The 20,242-nt window shown below is 42.9% G+C and overlaps 1 pseudogene; it reads left to right on the forward strand.

Annotated features, from left to right (window-relative positions):
* Positions 1-5,662, forward strand: part of LOC141578436 (early endosome antigen 1-like) — a 64,571-nt pseudogene extending 58,909 nt beyond the window's left edge.
* The last annotated feature ends 14,580 nt before the right edge of the window (positions 5,663-20,242 follow it).

Raw genomic sequence — 20,242 nt, forward strand, 5'->3', positions numbered from 1 at the left:
CTTCAAAAACCATGTTTTCACTATACTTTTTGCTTCAGATTCTATGGGAAGATGATAATGAGAATGAAAAGTTTGTCATACTAAATTCAGTTAGCCTTTTGCATGTAAAAATTACATCATGTGAGTGTACTAGTTTCTTTTGAAAAGAAAGTAAGTGATTTAGGTTCTTTTAAAATTTAATTAGCTCTCATCTGTGCAGTAAAGCAGGAAGATTTTGATTAATTTTTTAGGCAAGTGAATTTTAAACAGTCAATGGTTGTTATGTATTTTTTGCTTCTTAAAGAGTGGAGCTGTCTGAGGGATTATGTGTAGAACTAGTGGGATTACTTGGTTACTTTAAGCCTATGGGGAAGAAGACTTACTACCTCATTACTAGCCTTAATTTTAGTAGCATTAAAAAAAATTATATCCCACCCAAGTTCTCAGTATTAGTGTGGTTGCATTCATAAAATTTAGTAACTTGGACTTTTCTTCAAAAAGATACAAGATATCTATAATGATCAACGAATAGATTTAGCTTACGAATTCTAAAATAAATGTTATCTTCTTAAAAGTAGAAAATTATGTCAAGAAAGATGTGGAGTTACTAACAAGACACAAATGTTTATATAAAAGAAGAATTTTCCTAATATACAGATTGACTCAAAATTACTATTTTTTTCTCTAGTCTTTTGGCTCTGTCTCTTTTTTTCTGTTTCTGTTGGTTGGTCAAGACACATCGCTGCTAATTTTGCCCAGAATTTATGGTTGTTCTTTTTACTTTGTCTCCCATCTTCTCTTTGTTATATATATACTTATATCATCTTTCTGACATTGCTTTTTCTATAGTATATTCCTACTTGGTAATTTATATTAACGAACTTCTCAGACTGGTGTTCAAGAATCATTACTGCTGCCTGCCTTTCCCACTTTGGTACCTAGACTTATTACTCCCCTCGAGGTAATAAATAGCATTTGTTATTTTCCCTCATGCAACTTGTTTGTTCCTTTGTGACTTTATCTATTTATGTCTTCTTGTATAGAGCAGATAGCATGAGTCATGTCTACCTATTGCTTAACTCCTCTCACCACTTTACCAAGTTAAAAGTTTATTTTCATGTGATTTTTAACTTACTAGTTAGTCCCACTCAACTTTACTCATTTTATTTAAGACTATATACTCAAGAAATTTAACACAGCTTTTCTATTAATCCATTTTTGCCTATGCATTATGTTTCAACTTTGTTAGAAAAGTTTTTTTTTTTGATATGCGTGTTTCATTTAGATTAGTCTGTTTAAAGGTCAGAGGCTTTGCTAGTCCTCCACTACATCTGTAGTATCCCCTTCTAGCACACTGCATATAAAAAGTGAGCATTATAAATGTCCATGATTGACTCATCAGGTGCTCACCGTGGCTTCTTATCCTGGCTATCTTTGTTACAGAATTGAGTTAAAATTCTAATCCATACCTTATGTGTACATATGATGACTTAAAAATGTTCAATATTAATTGTAACAACCCCACTAAGACCAGACTTTGACATTTGATTAGGCTGACTGATCCAGATCTTTGATTGGAGGTGTCAGTTTTTATACTTTATACTTGATAGTACTGAGTAAAATAACAAAACATGAGATAGGTTAGTGAAATTTTTAGATCACTGTTTTTACATACCTAGAAAGAACTTTGAATTACTCCTAAAAATAGTGTTTGTTAAGAAGAGCAAAAACTAGGAATCAGTAGAATCAGGCATACTACAGCAGTGAATGGTATTGTTATGCTAAAACTCTTACCAACTATGAAATTGTAAAGCCAGAAATCAGAATTGCTGAGGTATATTGTTATGTAAAACAATTTTTGATGATAGAGGAGTAGTTTTAATTTTTAACTCAAATGAGAGAATGTAAATATTTTGCATACCTTAAAGAGTCTAGTTAGTAGATTTTAGTGTTTTCATTTTATGTCAAAATTTTGTTAGTAGTTCTTATTACACTAGTACTAAGAGCTTAGTCAAGTGGACCAATAATAAAATCATAAGTTAGTATGTAATGATTTAATTCTTGGTTGGATATTTTCACTGTTTTTATATTGTAATAATGACTAAAACATTTAGTACGAAATGATACTGCTCTAAAGATTGTTTGAATAATTAGAATAATTGAAAGTATTAGGAAAAGAAATACATTGTTAAATTGATATTTCAGGACTTGACTGAAAAGTTGCAGAAGAAAGAACTGGACTATACTCAGAGGAGAAACACAATGAAGAATGTGTGAGTAAAAAGAATATACAAGCAAGCCTTCCTCCAAAGACTTAGATTATCAACAGCTTCAGTCAAGGTTATCTGCATCTGAAACGTCTCTGCAGAGAATACAGGCAGAACTAGGTGAAAAGGGAGAAGCTACTCAAAAGCTCAAGGAAGAACTGTCAGAAGTGGAGACCAAATACCAGCATCTTAAGGCAGAATTTAAACAAACTTTTAATGAATGTTCGTTCATCTAGCACAAAGGGAATGGGTTGCGTCCCGTCCCAATGGTGGAGACCCCTTTCTTTGCGCTCCTGCACTCTGTCTGTCCCTGTCCCTCCTGGACACTCTGTGGAGTCCCATCCCTGAGGTGGGTGTCTCCATTTGTTTACCCGCTGCAATAAGTCCCTGTCCCTCCTGGACTGTCTGTGGTTTCCCATGCCTGAGGTGTGGTCTCCCCTTCATTGACCCCCTGAAGTCTGTCTGTCCCTGTTCTCTTTGACCCTCTGTGGAGTCCTGTCCCTGAGGTGGGGTCTCCCCTTCATTGCCCCCCTGCATTCTGTCTATCCCTGTCCCTCCTGGACCCTGTGTGGCGTCCCATCCCTGAGGGGGAGTCTCCCTTTCACTGCCCCCCTGCTCTCTGTCTGTCCCTGTCCCTACTGGACCCTCTGTGGGGTCACTGAGTTTGGGGTCTCCTCTTCATTGCCCCCCTGCACATCATCAGTCCCTGTCCCTCCAGGACTGTCTCTGGTTTCCCATCCCTGAGGTGGGGTCTCCCCTTCATTGCGCCCTGAACTCTGTCCCTGTCCCTCGTGGATCCTTTGTGGGGTCCCATACCTGAGGTGGGGTCTCCCCTTCATTGCCCCCCTGCACTGTCTGTCACTGTCCTCCTGGACACTCTGGGGTTCCCATCCCTGAGGTGAGGTCTCCCCTTCATTGCGCCCCTGAACTCTGTCCCTGTCCCTCGTGGATCCTTTGTGGGGTCCCATCCCTGAGGTGAGGTCTCCCCTTCATTGCCCCCCTGCACTCTGTCTGTCCCTGTCACTCCTCGACCCTTTGTGGGGTCTCTGAGTTGGGGTCTCCCCTTCATTGTCTCTGTGCACTCCATCTATCCCTGCACCTCCTGTACACTCTGTGGAGTCCTGTCCCTGAGGTGAGGGTCTCCCTTTCATTGCCCCAATGCACTTAGTCTGTCCCTGTCCCTACTGGACCCTCTGTGGAGTCGAATCCCAATGGTGGGTTCTCCTCTTCGTTATCCCATTGCACTCTGTCTGTCCCTGACCTCCTGGACCCTCTGTGGGGACCCAGAGTTGGGGTCTCCCCTTCATTGCCCCCCTGCACTCTGTATGTCCCTGTCCCTCCTGGACCCTCTGTGGGGTCCCATCCCTGAGTTTGGGGTCTCCCTTTCATTGCCCCCCTGCACTCTCTGTGTCCCTGTCCTCCTGGAACACTCAGGGGTCCCTTCCATGAGGTGGGGTCTCCCCTTCATTGCCCCCCTGTTTCTGTCTGTCCGTGTCCCTCCTGGACCCTCTGTGGGGACCCATCCCTGAGGTGGGATCTCCCCTTCATTGCACCCCTGCACTCTGTCTGTCCCTGTCCCTCCTGGTCCCTCTGTGGGGTCCCAGAGGTGGGGTCTCCCCTTCTTTGCCCCACTGCACTCTGTCCATGTCCTCCTCAAACTTCTGTGGGGTTCCCATCCCTGAGATGCGGTCTCCCCTTCATTGCCCCCCTGCACTCTGACTGTCCCTGTCCCTTCTGCACCCTCTTGGGGTCCCTGAGGTGGGCTCTCCCCTTCCTTGTCCCCCTGCACTCTGTATGTCCCTGTCCTCCTAGACACTCTGTGGGGTCCCGTCCCTGAGGTGGGGTCTCCCCTTCATTGCCTGCCTGCACTGTGTGTCCCTGTCCTCCTGAACCCTCTGTGGGGTCCCGTTCCTGAGGTGGGTGTCTCCCTTTCATTGCCCCCTTAAACTCTGTCTGTCCATGTCCTCCTTGACCCTCTGTAGGTTCCCATCCCTGAGGTGGGGTCTCCCCTTCGTTGCCCCCCTGCACTCTGTGTTTCCCTGTCCCTCCTCGACCCTCTGTGGCCTCCTCCGCTTCCTCAAATAGGTAGATAGTTAGATAGACAAAGTAACCCCCTCCTTCAACAGACAGAAAAATTAAAAGAAACACTAGCCTACTCCTATGCCTCATCTAGATAGACAGATATATAGATAGAGAGAGTGAGAGATACATAGATAGGCAGGCAAGGAGAGTGACATGCTAGGCGCCTCCTCCTCCGTTAGATAAACAGACACACACATAGACTAGCCTCTCCCTTCCTCCAATAGATAGGCAGTCAGGCAGGCAGTCAGACAGACACACTGACACACTAGAGGCGGGGTGCGGTCTGGGGACGGGGTCGGCGTCACCGACAGGGGACACGGGTGCCCCTGACGAGCCAGAGGATTTTCTCCCATGTCCCTAGCGGCCTGGCCTGGGGGCGATCTCCGCTCCCCCAGGTTCACCGGACTGAAGCCTTTGAAGTCAGCCTGCTCCTGGGAGCGGGCGTGGTGCTGTCGGGGGAAGAGGTCGGCCGCAGAGGCGGAGGCAGCCCAGCAGCAAAGGGGGATCCCTCGGCGAGTTGCTCTTTTTCTTCCCATCTACCCGTCTCCTGGCCTCGGGGCGGCCTCTGCTACCCCAGATTTAATTCTCCTTGTCAGCCAGGTACTGGGAGGCAGTCGAGGTGAGCTCAGGGGAGAGGGACCTCGCCGGGAGCAGACTGCCTCGAGGGAGCCAATCAGTTTGCTCCCATCTCCACAAGGGCCTGGCCTAGGGGCGGCCTCTCCTGCCCCAGGTTCCCGGTATGCATGTTTGCAGGTCAGCCTGCGCCCGGGAGGAGGGCTCGCGCTCATGGCCTGCCCCACCGAGCCAGTGTACTTCCTCCCATGGTAGTCAGTCACTACTTCTCCCTATGCTTTATTTCTATTTTAAAATAACTTACTGAGATATAAGTGATATTTAACAATGCACATATTTAAAGGGTACAGTTGGACAGCTTTTGACATAGGAATAGACTCGGAAAACCGTCACCACAATCAAGGTAATGAACACACGAATCGTCCCTAGCAGTCTCCTCATGCTCTCTTCCAGCCCACCCCTCCTGTCCCCACCACCTCATCCCCTGGCAATCACTGAGCTGTTTCTTGTTGCTATGCACTGGTTTACATTTCCTAAAAGTAAACGGAATTACACACCGTATCTCTTTTTGTTTGGTTTCTTTCTCTTGATGAAATGTTTTCTGAAAGCAATTCTTGTTGTAGCCTATAATGTATTCCTTTTAAATTGCTGAATAATATTCTGTCTCAGAGTTTGTGCACTTACCTGTCGATGGACATTTGGATTGCTTCCAATTTGGGGTTATTACAAATAAAGCCACTATGCTTATTTGTGTAAAAGTTTTTCTATGGACATGTGTTTTCTATTGCCTTAGATAAATGCCAAAGAGTGGAATGACTGGGTGACAGAGTTTATATGTTCATACGGGTTCTAAGTTTAATTTTTAAGAAACTACCTGAGGTTCAAAACAAATGCTGTCATTGTACATCTGCACCAGCAACGTAAGAGGGTTCCAGCTGCTCCACATCCTTAACAGCACCTGATAGGGTCTTTTAAATTTTATCGTCTCTACTAGTGGTGTCTCATTGTAGTTTTAATTTTCATTTTCTAACTGACTGCTGATGTTGAGCTTTTCGTGTGCTCATTTGCCATCCATATGTCTTCTTTAGTGGAGTATCTGTTCACATCTTCTGTCCATTTTTATGGTTGGTTGTTTTCGCAGTAGTTTTTGTGAGCTCTTTATGTATTATGTACACTAGTCTGCTTTCTTTCTAAAACTAAGGACTATTTCAAATCTGGGGGAAATTACAGATAATACTATAAAAATCCTATACACTTGTCACACATATTGAATGCATGATAACATGTTCTTATATTTGCTTTGGGTTTTATTTTTTAAAATAAAATCTCACCGATAAGGGACATTGGAAGCCCTTTTCTTATCCCTCTCTAATTCTCTTCTCTTCCTCCTCAAAAGTAAACATTAATCTGAACTTGGTGTGTATCTATGGCTTTGTTCTTTTACTACACACACGCACACGCACACGCACACACTCATGCAGACACTCACATACATACACCTAGAGTTAACAATGCGTTAATCATCCTTAAGCTTTCTTGCTTTTGGACTTTCTACTGGTGCAATCCTACTGTATATATTCTATGTGATTCCTGTTGTTTATATCATGTTGTTGAAATTTATCCACTTTGATTCAGGTAGCTATGGATCACTTGATTGCAGATTTCCATAATGATAACCAACATTTATTTTTCTTAGTAGTAACGATGGACATTTTGGTTATTTTCACATTTCTTGTGTTATCAACAGCACTGCTAGAACCTTCTGTGTATGCTTTCTGGAGCATGTTTGTCAGCGCTGCCCTAGAAACAGGGTGGATGGGTCAGGGAGTGTGCTCACGCTCCACTTTACCAGACTAGGTAACACCTAACTGCTTGAACAGATTTGCAATTTCACCAGCAGCGATGACAGTTTCTATTGATTCACATTCTCTCCAGTACTTGGTGTGGTCAGGCTTTATGTTTTTGCCGATCCGGGAGGTGTTGAGGTGGTATCTCAAGATCTCTTATTGACAATGTGTCCAACCTAGGTAAATCCTCTCCACTGTCTTCTGGATCCTGTTGCTACTATCAGTTCTTTTGTAGATGATCTGTTTCATTCCTTGAGATCCTATACAATCTTCTCTCTCCTTTTGCTGTTCTGCAGTGCCACTACGATATATCTATACGTGGAGAGGATTTTCTAAAGTTTATACTGAAAGTTCATTCAGCTTCCTGGATCTGAACATTGGTGTCCCTCAGTAATTCTGGAAAATTCTCAGCAACCAACTCTTGAAAAACATTCCTCCTCATCCTCCATTATTTCCTTTCAAACTCCAGTTAGACATATAATTGACCTGCTCACTTGAGAATCTGCATCTCATATATATATTTAATTTATTTAAATATGCTCAATTATAAAGTGCCAATTTCTGGTGTACAGCATAAAGTTTCAGTCATACATATATTCATTTTCCTATTCTTTCACATTATAGGTGATATAAGATATTGAATATGGTTTCCTGTGCTCTACAGAAGAAATTTCCTTTTTTTAGATAGTTAATTGTACACTGTACTTGTTTTTAACTTTTTTTAATTGCATAATAGTCATTTTATGTTGTGTCAGATTCCAGTGTAGAGCACAATTTTTCAGTTATACATGAACATACATAGATTCATTGTCACATATGTTTTTCACTGCGAGCTACCCCAAGGTCTTGTGTATATTTTCCTGTGCTATTCAGTATAATCTCGTTTATCTATTCTACATTTTGAAATCCCAGTCTGTCCCTTCCCACCCCCTGCCCCCTTGGCAACCACAAGTTTGTATTCTATGTCTATGAGTCTGTTTCTGGTTTGTATTTATGGTTTTTGGTTTTGTTTTTTTAGATTCCACACACGAGCAATCTCACGTGGTATTTTTCTTTCTCTTTCTGGCTTACTTCACTTAGAATGACATTCTCCAGAAACATCCATGTTGCTGCAAACGGTGTTATGTTGTCATTTTTTGTGGCTGAATAGTATTCTACTGTATAAATATACCACCTCTTCTTTATCCAGTCATCTGCTGATGGACATTTAGGCTGTTTCTATGTCTTGGCTGTTGTAAATATTGCTGCTATGAACATTGGGGTGCAGGTGTCATTGTGAAGTAGGGTTCCTTCTGGATATATGCCCAGGAGCAGGATTCCTGGGTCATATGGTAAGTCTATTCCTACTCTTTTGAGGAATCTCCATAGTGTTTTCCATAGTGGCTGCACCAAACTGCATTCCCAGAGATAGGTCATTTTTAAATTTGCAGTCTGAAAAATAATGGTGATTATACAGCAAATGAAGCTTCCTTTGAAACACTCTGAAGCATTCTCATGGAAACTTTTTATCTTTACTGTATCATTGTAAAGTAGGAAAGGGATGAGTAATTGGTGGTATCAAATGACCATTTCCTTATGCTCAGTGAACTTGGCTGTTCTCACACATTTCAGCTGTACAATTTTAGTTTTATGGTTTTCTGTGGTTCTGGTCACTGTGATGGTCTATGTGAATCCTTTACAAGTTACAATTTTCATCATCTCAAAAGAGTGTCTTTATGTGTCAATGAAGCCATTTAGTAATAAATTTCTCATGAAGAATAATATTGATTTGACAATATAACTTGGGCATAAAATATTATTTGATTTTTTGAGGAGTTGGAATGCTTTTCCTAAATTTATGTTTTCTTTAAATGTTAAAATTAATGGGCCTCATAAGTCAATGTTATTTCTCTGACTTCAAAGAAGCTATTTATTCAGGCAAGAGAACACTTTTGTGGTACTCTGTGTAATAGGAAGCACATCACTTCATTTGGTAGAGAGTGGTGATGCTAGATGACACGTCTCAATTAATAGAATGTAGTTTTTTATTATTCAATATGGCAGATTATGGAAAATGAAGAAAATTTTTCATTTGTTTTATATTTCATTCATTATAATTTTAATACCAAAATCTGACTTTAAAGAGAATAAAATAAGAGGGAAAACTATGGTTCAATTCCGTTTGTAAATGTAGACGCAAAACCCAAAATACTCTGAAATATTAACAAATCGAAATCAGCAGTGAATTAAAAAAAAAATCTTGCTTGACAAAGTGGAATTTACTCCAAAAAAATGTAAAAATGATTCAACATGCTTTGCAAACTCATTACATAAGCACATTAAAGAACTATACAATTTTATCAACAGATTTAAAATAACATTAAAGTTTTAGTCATTTGTTTCATAAGCTCTAAGTAAAAAGACTAGGAATAAACTAATGTAACATAATGAAGGGTATTTATCAAAAATCTAGATGTCCAATTGTGAATTATTAAGCAACCAAAATGTGGAACAGGACTTCAGTGCCCTCTATCATCATGATTAAATGACATGATTTTGGAAGGTCTAGCTAATGTAAAAAATAAGAAAGAGGAAATAAGTTATACTAATGTTAGAACAGAAGGATTAAATTATCTATATTTTTAGGTGGTAGGGTTGCAGGCTTGGAAAATACCATAGACCAAATTTTAAAAAAAATATTGAATAAAAATGAATTTTTCACACAAAATAAATAAAAATCAATAGCTTTAAAAATATCAATCAATAGAAATTAAATGGAAACCCACCCCACTTATAATAAAAATAAAAGCTAGAAAATAAGTAGAAATAAATTTAATAACAAAAATAAAAATAAATGAAAGCTAGAAAATAAATGGAATTGAATTTAATAATGAATTTAATAGAACACAAAGGAAGACCGCTAAACAGTCTTGTGGGAGGATGCAGAATGAGATGAGCTTAGAGATGTACAGCCTTTAGAACTTCCGGGTGAGTCTCTTGGCTATACCCTCTTGTGTCACCTGCCTCCCTACAGGTGGTCAGATGCTGTACGGTGACCTGGCCTCTTCCCACTCAGGACCACTTCCAGAGGAAGAAGAGAGCCCGTAACTTCTGGATGCTAACCTGATGAGCAAGACAGATCTTACCCCAAAGATGGCATGACTTTCCTCACATCCTTTTGGCCAGAATTGGGCCACGTGCCTACTTTTGAACCAACCTTTGGAAAAAGATTAGACAAGTTAGCATGAGTCTGGAGTAGAGTGGAGTCAGCTTTCCATGAAGAACATGGCAGAATTTGTTTCTTGAAAAAGTCTGGAATTATGCTGGTAAGCACGAAGTGAAAAGGGACTAACGGGTGAATAACAGTTACTCAACTGGAAGAACAAAAAAAGACAGACCCCTACCTTGTTCCATGTAAATAAACCCCAGAAGGTTTAAATAGCTAACTGTAAAACACACCTGTAAAAATATTAGTGGAAGACTGAAAAGAATACTCATCTAATCTTAGGACCAGGAAGGCCTTCGCAAGCGATTTAAAAAAACCACCCTCAAAGATCATAAAGGCAAATGGTGACAGATTCACTGTAGATGTTAAACATTTCTATATGGCAAAGAATATTAGAAACCATCAAATAAATGGTTGACACGGTAAAACATTTCCAATATACATGGACAAAAGTTTAAGATTGCTCCTACACGAAGAACTTCCTCAGAAAGGGAGAAAACAAAGATCTAGTTGAAAAAAATGTCAAAAGGTATGACTAGGCAAGATAAAACACAAAAAGTGGCAAAAGATTAAAATCATCAATCTCACTAGTGTCAGGAAATTTTTAATTAAAGCAAAAAAAAATCAAGTTTCTTAACAAATTTTAACAATTAAAAAAATTGATAGGGTCCAAGATGTAAAAAAGATTAGAGAAGCTGGCACTCTGTAATTTTACTGACGGGCATGTCTATTGCTACACCTTTTAGGGGAAGCAATCTGGCAGTATCTGTTAAATTCTGTGATGTTAAAATCTCATTTTTAACAATACATTTTATAAAAATTAAAAGCAATACACCAAAATATATGTCTAAAGATATTCTTGTACAGTTTTATAATAGCAAACCATAGGAAACCATTTGAATGTCCATCTATGGTGGAATTGCTGATGACACTATGGTACACACATGCTGTGGACAAGCATGTTGCTGCTAAAGGTGAAGGAGGTCTCACATGATGGTGAGAATGAAAGATGAATAAAGTAGAAGAAAGAGAAGCAACTGCAAGAAAGTGCTGACTGCAGCTTAATGGAGGGACAAAGCAGGGTGCTTATTACCTAAGGGATCTTCAGGACGGCTGAACACAAAACACTGTCTAGAACAGTCCATCAGAGGAAGGAAGATAGAACTTATTTGCTGGCACTCTTATGTCTTGTCTCCCTTTATCAAAGTTCCCCTTGAAGGTCTGGCACACCCATACTTCTGGAGAAGCCAGACCCCAAGCATCAGCTGAGTGGATAAATGGTGATGGAGCAGGAGCCTCAGAGCCTGGTCAGGCCATGCCTGTGCACCGGAGATGCTGCAGCTCCCACCATCACAGCTGCCGAAACAGAACTTGGAGGGGCTGGGCCTTACCTCATGGAGGAGTGAGGCAAAGACAGCCTGGCCTTTGGATGTGACATGGTGGCAGCTGTAGCTGAAGCAGTGGTGGCAGCAGCTGGGGATGTCCATGACCAAGGGACCAAGGGACCAAGGTACTTGGAGTCAGGAATGAACGAATGTGTTCAATAAAATGTCTCTCATCAATTTGAGTAAACCACCATCCTGTAGCTGTTCAGACTGCCTCTGCTCCAGTCTGTCTGTTACCTCTGGACAGGAGACTGCATTCTCTGGTCTTCTACCTTCTCTTTTGCGTTTCCATCTGTTGGTGTCTTTGTGTTTTATTCAGAATCTTTTCTTTTAATCTGTATTCCTAGTCACATGGTTTCTCCTTGATTGTGTCTAAACTTCTGCCAAGTCCATTAATTGAGCTTTAATGTTAATAACTTTATTTCTATTTTAGAATGTTCATTGTTTTTCTTTAAAATTTTCCAACATTCGGCTGGAAATTTCTACTTTTGTTCTTAATCTGCTGGAACATATTAAGAGTAGTTATTTTAAAATCTGTGACTCTAACTGGGTTTTAGACTGAGAAATTATTATTAATTTTATTAAATGTAATAATGGTCTGATAATTGGGTTGTTAGAATTATATACTAAAGTCTTTAGAGATGAAATGATTTTATGTTTAGAATTTGTTTGAAAATGCTCCCCAAAATATGTGTGTGTGTTTAATTGTTAAAGATGAATAATTTATACACAGGGGTTCATTATACTATTCTTTCTTTGATGTATGCTTAAAAATTTTCAAAATAAAAAAAAGTTTTTAAAAAGTTTGATTCTGATGACTCCATTTTTGGGGGGAGTTCTTAAGAGATTGTTCTCTTTTCTCTTGCCTTTCTTGGCTTACATTCCTTTACTTTGGTCTCATGGGTATTTGGAATTTGCATTTGCGGATCAAATGCTGTGTATGACAAGTAGTAGGAGTAATCTGAGGTCTAGTCTGCTGTTATCTTCCCCGAGGAAGGATTTGTGCTTTTTCTTGGCTGTCAGCTGGAACATTCACCACAATCCAGTTTTACACATGACTTGAAGCTGGGATTCAGTCCCTCTGAGAGATGAATAACATCTCTGTCACCCTTATTCCTAGGATGTAGCCCTTCGTGGCCCCCACCTGGAGTGTAGGTGGCCTGTGACTCTCTCCTGCCCTTTGGCTGGTACTGGGCTCCAGGTTTTAGCTCCTCCACTGAAAGGCTGCCAGGGGCTCTTGCCCCCTCTTGTTCTCTCTTAACTGCCTTTTTTTTTTTTTGCAATTGGTAAACATCTCTGGGAAGACTGGGTTCACCACCCTTGTCCTTCCTTTAGCTCCCAAATCCTTCCTTGTTAATTCCTTGTTGGCTGGTTTTATCTTCCGTGCCTCCAGGCAAATTCTTTCTTTCTTTTTTAATATTTTCTCACTGTTCTAGCTGCTCTCTTAGAAGACTGGGCTAACTTCTCCAGTTCACCGCTGCCATAGGCCATGTGTTTTCTCTCTTCGCTCCTCCTCCTTTGATGGGTCTCATTCTCATTTTTCTAATCTCTCCTGCTTAAGGTTCTTGAAGGCTGCCCGGAGGGGGCTCCTGGTTCCGTTTATGAATGGAACACTGCTCTAGTCATCCTCAGAGCTGTTGATGCCAACAAAGCTCTTTGTGGCCCAACCACATGAATCCAGAGTGTTTGCGCTTCTTTTGCACAAAGACCATGAATCCCCTGCTAGGCATGGGTAGCTGAATTGACTGCACTTGAAGACCGAGGATGTGGCTGCCTGTGCTGGGGTTCCTTGAGTTGAGGGGCTTGACTGAGAACCCTGAACTCAACCCAGAACACTGAGGGAGTGGGCTGCTCTTCACGGGTAACTCTCTCCGGCACAAATCACATTTCTTTCAGGAGCAAGCTTTTTGGATGCCTTGAAGGGATGTTGCATGAATTAAGAGTATTTCAAACTTCCTCGCAGATGTAGAACTTCTGGGATTCAAAGAAAAAGAAAGGGCAGGGAAGAGGGAGGCCAGGGGAAGGGGCTATTTGCCCACTTACTGTCCTCGGAAGCATCAGCAGATCCAGGGCTGAGACATCCAGTGGCTCCCTGAAGGGTGACCACAGCTCCTGCTACCTGGGCCTGGAAGGGTTTATCAGGCAGGAACACCTGGGAAGGAGGGTGGGCTGCAGAGTTTTCCGGTTGTGCTTTTGGCCTGAAGCATGGCTGGTCTTGAACTAAACATGCTTTTTTTTTTTTAACCCTTCATTGAGAGAGAAGCTCATTTACAAAAAAAATAAATTAAAATTAAAATTAAAATTGGAAAAAGTTAGCATAACCCCATCCAGGCACCACACAGGGGTATGTGAAGCCCAGTTAAATAACGGAAGCCCTGTAGCATTCTGTCTTCATCCCTAATCCCCACCACTGCACCCACCTCACCCCCAACATTGATGATGTGTGTGCTGTGCTGAGCTTCAATGTGCAGGCACTGCTCACAGTGTTTTACATGAATTAATTAATTTAATCTCAAAACAATCTCTCTCATCTCTATTTTATAGATGGGGAAACTAAGACAAAAACTAATAACTTCTCCAGCAAGTGATGGAAGTGGGATTCAAACCCAGGCCACTTGGTTCCAGAGTCTGTGCATTTTTGCTAACCTCTCCTGGGCCTGAGCTCAGAGCCACCCTGCGGCTGTGCCCCATCCTCACTGCTGGCAGTCCTGTGCCTTGAGGCAGAGGAATCAGGGCCGTGCCCCAGACTGATGCCTCCTTTAGAAGCAGTTGTCCACTTGGGGTGCCCCTCACCTGTCTCTGCTTCTGAGTTGAGTCTCATGTAATCTGGCTGCCACAGACAAGTCACCTCAAATCTCAGAGACCTAGAGTTTTTCCAGGTTTGCAACCACAATGGTTATGGGGTAGGATTTCTTTAAAAAGCTTCAGCTAAGTAGATTTCTGATTCATACAGATTACTTTATTGCTCTGCTCTGGTTCTGGCTGATAACAGGAAATGCCTCTGTAAGGTCTGTTTCCACCGGCTTTATCCTTACTCTCAGTAGAGGCAGAACTCCAAATGGTGCCAACTCAAACAATTCCAAATTTGTGTTTGCTTTGAGCACTGAAACACAGCACACAGATTTTCATCACTCGCAGTCATACATAAGTAGGTAAAGAAATCACGCAAGAAGTCTGTGTTAAATACATCACAGTTCTTTCACTGAACAAATGAAAAGGGCATGATCCTTTCATGATCAGGTGAGTGGTGAATTTCCTGCAGGTGGTCTGGGTAGAAATGTCAGGAGGCCTTATCAACCCCTACCTCAGAGACAAGATGAGAATGACCACAGTGACCAGTGGCAGAGCCAAGCTGTGACCAAGGTGTCTGGGCCACAGGTCTCCAGGAGATCATATTGGCCATGGTGTCCATGAAGTACATGGACACCATGGTGAGCAGCCCTTGAGTCAACCCTCTGGAGCCTGGGGTGAGGATGCCTGAGGAAGGGTCTTGAATGAGGAGCTGACTGAGTCCCTTGACCTCAGACCCTGAGAAGCTACTCCAAGAACACACTGTGGCTTTTCCCCTCTCCCTTCCTGCACATGACCAGAAGCCATTAACCAGGGTGGCTGTGCCCAGGAGAAAGGGAGGCCCAGCTTGTCAGGGAGCAACTGATGTGGTCTCCGAGCTGATGAGTCTACTCCAGGACTGGGACTTAATGGAAGGTGGGAAGGTCAGGGGATAAATGGAATTTCAACCCATGTCCATTTCCCAGGAGATCCAGTGGCTCTGGAAACCCATCCTGTGTTCACTTTCCTAGCTCCTGAATGTACAGTTAGGGTAAAGTTTTCATCATGATAAGTGAAGTATAACCTTTAAAAACTGTGAATCACTATGGTACACACCTGAAACTTACAGAATGTTATGTCTACTGTGCCTCAATAATTTAGAAAAAAGAGAAACATACTCAATGATTGGCTGCATCCTCCACCTTGGTTCCCTCACTGAGGGACAGAGGGCCTCTCTGCCAGAAATGGTCAAGTGGAGCGACCTGGAACCACCCTCTGGGTAAAACCAAAGTCAGCACAGCACCTCTGGGAGAACCACAGTGCTGCAAGGTGCAGCGGTGGGGGGGGGCTCCACATCCTCTCTTGTTTATTGACCCATCAGAGGACAGAGACTTCTTGGAGAATAACAGTAAAGTTATTATAAATCAATTCTAACTGGCGTTATTCATCATGATGTGGTCTCTTTACTGGAGAAAAAGCACCATAGCCCTTGGTGCCTGGTACATACCTTCCATTCTGGCTAATGCTTCTCCTTTATTCAAATACATAAAAGCAGCAGAAATAACATGCTTTCATTAGGCAGGAAAGCAACTCTCCCTCACTGTCTCAGGGCCATTTCACTGGAAAACTAAAAACTACCCTTTCAAAACTCCCTTGCAATGAGGATTCTGGGGGTAAGTTAAGTTCTATTGAGATTCATTAGAGCAAGGTTTGGCCTAGTATGGCCCACGGACCAAATCTGGTGGGCCCTCTGTTTTTGTGGACAGGACCATAGAATATTAATTCATTTGCAAATTATCCATGCTGCTTTGGCACTATAATGTCCTGGTTGGGTAGCTGTGAGAGAGACTCTACTGTCCAGAGAGCCAAAAATATTTCCTAATTCTTTCCAGGAAAGGTTAGCAGACCCTTAGTCTAGAGAAGGATTGGCAAGGCAAGGTTGAGGCTGGGTGCCCTTCCTGTGGGTTCTGTCTCTGTTGCTTTCTCCTCCAAGTGTGTCCCCAGTGTCCATCCTCTGATTTCCTGAGCATGAGGAAAGTCCCACCTTGATGTTTTTGGGCACAGCCCCAATGGCTCTGAACTTTGCCTAGTGTGGCTCCAGCAATGAACTCAGAGACAGTAATTCCCCAACTGGGCTGGTCCATATTGTTCCAAAAGTCATTCCAAGAACCCCAGCCTAAAACCTGTTCCTTCAATAGTTTTTAAAACACTGAATTCTGAGTATTAAACCTTCTCTTGATCAAGTACCTAGAACTTTTTTGGTTTCCTAAGCTGAACACTGATGGCTACATACTTGCATCAGTTATGGGCAATTAAACCAACACATGGTTCTTCATTTGTATCAGCCAGTTATGATATATAACGTAAGTGTGTGTGTGTATAGATTTAGAGACAAAGACATCACAGGTTTTTGATTTAATAAATTAAAAGGCAAAGACTAACCGTATCTCACATTCCAAACAAGTTAGGCCGAAACCCCCCCCGGCAGTAGATTGGAAATTTCAAGAGGCCCAGCTGTGCTGGTCTCCGCAGGGCTGGCCACAGACGGTTTGGTTCTGCCATGGCCTGAGCTCCCCATTTCCCAGGTATGGAAAGGTCCCTGAAGAGACACCTTCCTGCCTTTTTGCTGTGTGCTCCATCTAATCGCCACGGCCTGTTGCACAAGAGTGGAGGTGGGTGAATAGGGACAATGCTCTGTTATGCAACTCAGCTTCTTCATTAGCTCCCCTCTGATGAGATGAAGGCTTGGTGCGCTTAATTAGGAGATTTCAGGCCTGAAGGAACGTTGGCTCCACACAGAAAAGAGCTGGTGGTGACAAGCTGGAAGTCAGTCAGGGCCAGATAACATCATGGCTTCCAGCATAGGTAGACCATCAGTTATACCCTTTGTGAAGATGACCTCAGTTTGTTTTCACATTACCCTGGTGCATGGCTAGGTTTGGGCTGCACCCCAGAACCAAGGCACAGTCTCCTGATGCTCTGCAGAATCTCCAGTGCAGCCAAGCTGTGCTCTCCAATTTGAGTCAGAGGACAGATGCCCTGTTCCCCAAGCCCTACCTTGCTCAATCATTTGGTGATGGACGGAGAGACTTCAGAATCTTGGGGACACATTTATTCAATAATTGTGCAAAAAATATAAAGCTCAAGAGTTTAAGTTTCTTTGTTTTTCTTCCCTTTCTTTCTCTTTCATCCTATATTCCCATTCAATCTCCAACTTTCCTTCACAGCTTTAGGGGAGAAATGAACAAATTCCTCAAAGGTCATCACTAGAATAAGAAAAAAAAAAAGACTAGTTCCTGGAAATAGGAATGGCAGGTTGACCCTAGTTCATCAGCACAGAATCTCTAAACCAAATTCCAGTGCTTCCACTTTGAAAAACATAATAGTAATGTACTCTGTGCTGACTTGGAAATGAAATCTGTATTTAGCATATTCCAGAAAAGAGATTCTGGAAGAGACTCTTGCCCACCTGGGACACATCCGGGCCTCTGACCAGACACGGCTTTCAAGAGAGAGAAAAAAGTGAGAGTAAGACTCCAAATGCCTGTCGTGGTCGGAAGGTAACTGACACACAAGGGCAGCGCGATGGCAGCCACCTTCCCTGTGATTTCCCTGCACGTCACAAGCAGAGCTACAAAGTGAAAGCCTTTCCCCAAGGAACAGGGAGGGGACCCGGGAAGCCCTGAAAGTGGAGGAAGCCGCAGACGGGCAGTATGAGAACAACTGTTCCTAAACAGTCCACCGTCATTTCTCTCGTGGTCTCTGCGAGGGCTTTCTGGCTGTTTGAATTTTTAATTTTCATAAGGTGCTTTCAAACAGAAGGCCAGAGGGCCAGTAGGGCAGAATAAACATTAAACATCTCGCTTTGTTTGGCGCACTGTGTGTAAAATGTCACATCTTGTACTTGGCTTTTAAGATGTAATTATCCAGCTGGTTTTCCAGAGACACTGTCTCAATCCAGGTAACGTTATGCAAACTCATGGTTGTGAACAGGAACTGAACTCTTTTGAGGATGAGGTTTTCGTTCAGTTCAGAGAATCTGAAAACACGTTTGTTTGGCTTCCTTGTGCTACTCTGGCATGGATGGTAACTGCCCTGTGTAGAAAATGCAAATTGTTCAGACTGGTTGGTTGGAATGGCTCCAGCCCTGCCTCCTGCTGCTCAGGGAAGGTGAAAAGAAACTGGGGTGTAGAGCTTTCCGGATTCACTTATTCACAAACATTTACTGGGTGCCTACTGTGGGCAGGGCAAACTCCAAAGTCTAGTGTTTCCTTGGTTTTTGTTGCAGGAAAAGCGCTGCGGTCACCCTCCACGCTGACCCGCCTCGGCCACGCCACTCCATCAGGCACGATGGGAAGAGCGTGCTGTACACTACGGTTTTCTATGAAACTCCACGCGTGGAGCTTGGATTCCCAAGGGGAGGAAGGATGCCACAGGGGCATGGGATGAGGGGGTCAGTGTTCCCACCCCCATTTTATAGAGGGAGGGGTCACTGGATGGGAAGCAACTGGCTTAGCTACTCCTGGCCCACCAGTCCATATCCAGTAAGGTAACAAGTCACACAAATAATAAGCAACTGAACACCTGAAATATTACTTCTTTCATTTGTTTTGTTTTGTACACATACACGACACACACGTGCCCCACTCACACATACCTAACAGACACCAACAGCCATTGCACGTGCACACATGCCACATACACAGCAAGAATTACAACTAAATGAACTGCTTTTCTTTATACTCCCTCCAACAGATATGAAGGTAAATGTGACTTTTAAAAAAACACTCTGGAACTAAATTGGTAAAGGACAGTTCAGTTCTGCACAAAATCCGCTGGTAAGACACTACACGTGATGTCATTTTTTAAGGAAATCCTGAAACTGTTTTCTTTCAAAACATGATCCAAATAAACATGGAATGTTTATCACAGAGTCTGAGAGATTTCAGTTCATTATGATGTTCTAGGAAGATTCAGCTTGACTACTGCTTTAGTTTTGTGCATGCTTTTACAGCATTCCTTTCATCCCTCCCTCTTCCTCCTCCTCACTCCTCCTCCCCCTTCCCTTTCTTAGTTCGCATGTACCTCTCTGGTGGTGGGTTTACCCAAAGCCCTTGTTTGGGGGCTGGGCAGACTGCATCTGGTAAAGATGATCACACCATTGTCTATGCCATCCTACAAGCTCCCCTGACAATGCAGTGCTGACTTCCTCCCCCGGGAGCTGAGGTGGAATACCGCCCCTTAAACCCAGGGGGACACTTGTATGTGCCTCGACCAAGAGATGCACGCAAATTGGCGCTGTAGGACTTTCTTGGCTGGGCCATAAAAGTAGTATGGCTTCTTCTGAGCTTCTCTGGGGTGCTTGTCCTTGGATAGCAGCCACCTTGCCAGGAGGAATCCAAGCCATATGGAGAGGTCACATGTAGGCATTCCAGCCAGGAGCCAACAGCCAGCACAAACTGCCAGATTTATGAAGGATGGCCTTGAGGTGGTCCTGCCCCACTTCACATCCCCTACAGAGTCCAGATGCCATGGGGCAGAGACCAACCACCCTGCTGCTCTCTGTCCAATTTGTGACCTACAGGACCAGGAAAGGTAACGAATGACTGTTGCTGTAAACCATGACATTTCTCAGTGTTTCTTAGGCGCCAACAGACAACTAACATAGGGGCCTCTGGACCCCAGCCCAGGGAATGAGCTGCATTGGTGGTAAATCTCTGAGATCATGGAGTGCATGCCCAGCCCTATTCCCAGTTTCCCCTTTTATAAACATATCTTTTTATACCCCTTCACTGTCCTATGATGAAATTCACACATAACACATCTTGTGTAGATATGTGCTGTACGTGTATAAGTATGCATCTTCACATGGATATACTTAAGTATCTAGCCACAGTGAAACCCAGCAGAACCTTGTGGGGCCCTCCCGGGTACAAACGTCCTTCCATGTCCCCCATTTCTTGTTTTCAGGAAAAAGTTTAAGCCTCCTAGAGTTTCCTTGGATTCCGAATGGCAGATTCAAACAGTTACTAACTGGAGGAGCGAGGGGATGCAGAAACACAGAAAAGGCAGCCAAGAAACAGTAGTGCAGCGACGGGGCAAGGTCCTACTTCCTCCTCAAGGGGTAAGAGATCT

The sequence above is a fragment of the Camelus bactrianus genome, chromosome 8, assembly GCF_048773025.1.
Source record: "Camelus bactrianus isolate YW-2024 breed Bactrian camel chromosome 8, ASM4877302v1, whole genome shotgun sequence".
Lineage (NCBI taxonomy): Eukaryota > Metazoa > Chordata > Mammalia > Artiodactyla > Camelidae > Camelus > Camelus bactrianus.